This window comes from Melopsittacus undulatus, chromosome 1, assembly GCF_012275295.1.
Source record: "Melopsittacus undulatus isolate bMelUnd1 chromosome 1, bMelUnd1.mat.Z, whole genome shotgun sequence".
Classification (NCBI taxonomy): Eukaryota; Metazoa; Chordata; class Aves; order Psittaciformes; family Psittaculidae; genus Melopsittacus; species Melopsittacus undulatus.
Window position 1 is genome coordinate 12406065 of NC_047527.1, and position 4582 is coordinate 12410646.

The following is a 4582-nucleotide window of genomic DNA, read 5'->3' on the forward strand; positions in this document are numbered from 1 at the left end:
CCACAGAGTTGGTCGTCTCATTGCTTCGAAGTTGACCTTTCAGACTTAACGTTTCTGGTAACTGTAAGCAACAGAGGAACATCCAGAACTTGGGTTGTTGTGGCAGTAGAATATCCTGGATAGAGCTGTTGCTTCATTGGACCTTGAAGGAGACTGAGGTGAATGGAGCCCTTACTTCTAGCAAAAACATTGCTGATGTGGAGCTTGTGTTGCTGGACACAGCACAGGAGTGATTATTGCCCCAAAAGAGTTCACCAGTGCTCACTCTGGTTTGATAGCTTCAACTCTAACCTGTGGCTTACGGAAATGTTGTTTTCCATGGGCATGTTATCCAAATTACTAATTTTTATCTTTTTTTCAGGTACAGTTGCATCTGGTTGGTCAGGATTGCAACAGGCTGACCCAGGCTCCTGCTCAATGGGAATGCAAATAGGACCCTGCTATAAGGACTCCCAGTAAATAGGGGGAACAGCAGTTGAAAAGACAAATGAAATGTTTCAGGTTGGAAGAGGAGAAGTTACCATGGTAAAACAGGATTGCTTGCCTGATAAAAGCTATGCCAACTATGAAAATAAGCATGAAATGCAGAGGCTTGGGATTTAATCCCATTTGCACTGTCAAGGTATGCTTGAGTGGTTTCATAGGTCTTTCTGTAGTTACGCTATGCCTCAGGTTTAGAGTTAGAGGGTTGCACCCCCAAGACACAAGGCTCTGGAAACAAGGGACAGTCTGCAAGATAACCAGAGCCTTTTAAACAAGGGGATGAGAGAGCTGTTAAGACACATTTATTACACAAACTTCCTTGAAAATGTCCAATTCTATGTATTTTAATAGGCTTGGTCGTTAAAGGGGAATACGTTTTAGGAATATGGTGGGTGAGGTCTGTCTACAATTCTCATATTCTCTGTGAATATGATAATTATATATAATTCTCTATATTCTTCTCCGGCTGGAGAAGAGAAGGCTGCATGGAAACCTCACAGAAGCCACCCAGTACCTGAAGGGGGCCTATAAGGATGCTGGGGAGGGACTCTTCATTAGGGACTGTAGTGATAGGACAAGGGGTAATGGGTTAAAACTTAAACAGGGGAAGTTTAGATTGGATATAAGGAAGAAATTCTTTACTGTGAGGGTGGTGAGGTACTGGAATGGGTTGCCCAAGGAAGCTGTGAATGTCCAGGTTGGACAGAGCCTTGGTTTAGTGTGAGGTGTCCCTGCCAATGACAGGGGGGTTGGAACTGAATGATCTTAAAGTCCTTTCCAACCCTGCCTATTCTATGATTGTTCCTACTTTTATGTTGTTGCTGTTAACATCTCTTCCTTTTAAGAGTACTCAGGGTAGCTGTTGAGGCAGCTGGAAGCATGGATAAGGTCACCAGGTGGTTTGGGTTGAAAGGGACCTTAAAGATCATCCAGTTCCAACCTTCTGCCATGGGCAGGAACATCATCCACTAGTCCACATTGCTCCAAGGCCTGCCAAGCCTGATCTTGAGCACTGCCAGGGATGGTGCAGCCGCAACTTCTCTGGACAGCCTGTTCCACTTGGATCAATAACCAGTCACCCTGTGTAATTCCTTGAAGCATCCTCAATGCTTGGAGCCTAACAAAGGAGCAGAGTTTGGGCAAAAGGCATTTTGAAAAGCACACATCAAATATTAAGTTCACGACTCTGCTTTGCCCTGGCTTTCCCCAGTTCTCAGTTCTGCTTCTCTGCTTCACAAGGGGTGTGGGGTGAACCCCTGTCAATCGTGTAGGGGGTTGCTTTATTTTTAACAAAACCTGAGCTGCTTCTGTCATCAAAATTGCAGGAATAGGAGAGCTCTTTTCTAAAAGGCTCTATAAATAGCTCGTGGGTTCAGAGGCCTTCCCCTAAGCTGGAAAGAAACGAGTTCACCCCTTGCCATTCTCAATGTGCAATATGCTGTGCTTTTTAGTAGAAAACAAACAAACTAATGTCTTTTTAATGTGTTTTCCTTGGATTGTTTCAGTCCTGCTCAGAACAGGCCTTGGATGCAGGAGGCAGCCCCAGCAGGTTTTGGGGCTGAGGTGGCACACACAGTGTGGGGTGCTGAGGTCCTCCTGCAGCTGCTGGAGGGAAGGAGCCCACTGCCCTCTCCACACAGGATAAACAACCACCCCAGTGGACTTTGTGTCTGTGGAAGGGAAACATGGTCAATGCAGGAAATGCAAGTCCCTCCTCTTCACAGCATGGGTTTCAACTGACTTTAATAGGGCTTTTGAGCACTGAGATAAGCTTGTTCTCACAGGCATATTATTTGTGAAGTACCTAGAAAGGTGTCTCTGCAGGTCATCAGTGATGGGAATGGTGTGTGTGACAAGTGACAGCCTAGAAGCCATCTCAGTCTCTGCCTGCTCCCAGGGCCAGGGTGCCTGCAGTTCTCTTTCCTCCTTCCTTTTCCCTCCCAAGCCTTTACTTTGTGAGGGGTTCAGCTCGTGTCACAGGCCAGGAACCTCTCTCTCTTCTTCCTCCTGTCATGGTGCTGCATCCCGGCCCACAGGAAGAGTGTCAGAGGAGGCTGTGCACCCACAGGGCCATTGCTAGGCTCAGCCTAGGACCACCGACCATCCCAACCACCACCCAGCTTGAGCCCATTGGGTCTGGTCATGCCTGAAGAAGTACTTAAATGCTGCGGAGTCTGGGCCCCAACACACTGCAGCCAACATGAGGTGCCTCTTGGTACCACAGCCACTGCTTTAACCCTTGGAATACGAGGCACCCTCCTTGGCTGGGGGACATTCTGGCCATGGGTCTCCCATCAGAACCTGGCCATGGTTTTCAATGGGGGTTCTCTTCCAAATGACTTTCTCCCAATCTTATTATAGCTTTCCCAGTGAGGTGGAATTTATTCTTTCTTTTTTGGATATAGCCGGAGGTGTAAATCCAGACAAATATAACTCATGAAGGGGGATCAATGTGTCCCTGCTGCTTGTGTATATAAAGCAACCGGGAGCCTTTTTAAACCTCTGAAACTACAGTTATTTTATTTGGGGTTTTTTTTCTTGCTTATAGACAATTAAATGGCTCTCCTTGAAAAGAGCTGGCTCCTGGTTGTAGGTAGAAACCTACAATCTCTCTCTTACCACACACTTTTATATATAAAGCCTCTATTTTTAACCCAATGGTGGGATTGAGGGTTAATGCGCGTTAGATCTGTGTCTAGACAGTTGTGAAAAACAGGAAATGAATTACATTATAGTACGAAAGGAGAATTTAACCTTTTCTGTCCTCACAGACACGTGTGACTGGGGAAAATATGTTAGTGCCGAGTGTTTTGGAAAGTTTAAGGAAGTAGAAAAATGAGAAGGGGGAAAAAAAGAACCAGAGCTGGGTTTCCACAAGGCCACGTGGGAATTGTTTCATAGAAAATAATGAGCCAGGCTCTGCCCCCAGCTACACCCAGGCAGGAATTTGTTTCCTCCGGTCCCTGAGGAAAAGTTGTATTTTATTATTCCTTGCTTATGCGGAACGCTCAGGAGCAAAGAGCCAAGTGAACCACCTCATACACGTGTAGCTGTGAGAGAGCGGCCGCCATGAGGCACAGGGAGCCAGGCAGTGTGGGTCTGCAGCACCCCTGGGTGGAACAGCAGCACCTCACACCCCTTCTGCTCAGGCTGCCAAAGGCCCCAAGGTCATTTCTTTGGTATTTACAAAGTTATTTATTCTTTATTTGAGTTAAGAGACTGCAAAACTGCAGCATTCCCTCTGCTGGGCCCTTCTGGAAAGCAGGAGCCTGAGGGCTCGCTGGCCCAGGGCTGCAGCACAGCCATACTGCACTGCTGTCAGCAGGGCAAGGCCCCAGTTTTAAAGGAGTGTTGCAAAGAACCCAGGGCACAAATGAAGCCTGAACCAGGGGGCAGCTGGTCTGCTTGGGAAGAGCTGGAAAGTGGAGGCCTGGGTGCTCTTTACCCACTGACACCCCTTGACCCTGCAAAATGGCTGCTGTTGGGATGTGTAACAATGCAACAAGCACAGAATCAGTGAATCATAGAATGGTTTGGGTTGAAAAGGACCTTAAGATCATCCAGTTCCAACCCCCCTGTCATGGGCAGGGACACCTCACACTAAACCATGTCACCCAAGGCTCTGTCCAACCTGGCCTTGAACACTGCCAGGGATGGAGCATTCACAACCTCCTTGGGCAACCCATTCCAGTGCCTCACCACCCTAACAGTAAAGAATTTCTTCATTATATCTAACCTGAACTTCCCCTGTTTAAGTTTTAACCCATTACCCCTTGTCCTATCACTACAGTCCCTAATGAAGAGTCCCTCCCCAGCATCCCTGTAGGCCCCCTTCAGATACTAGAAGGCTGCTATGAGGTCTCCATGCAGCCTTCTCTTCTCCAGGCTGAACATCCTCAGCTCTGCTTCAAGCTCTTTCCTCAGACCCCCAATGCCCTCAATGATGCATTTTCAGCTCTTTCTCAAGCTCTTCCCCTGTCCCCAGCATGAGCCATCAGCCGGGAGCCCCAGGAGGCTGCAGAGGCACCCAGCAAGTGCCCCGCTCCATCCTCCACTGATGGCTGCATCTCCCTGTGCCCACCTCTTCCCCCCTGCAGCC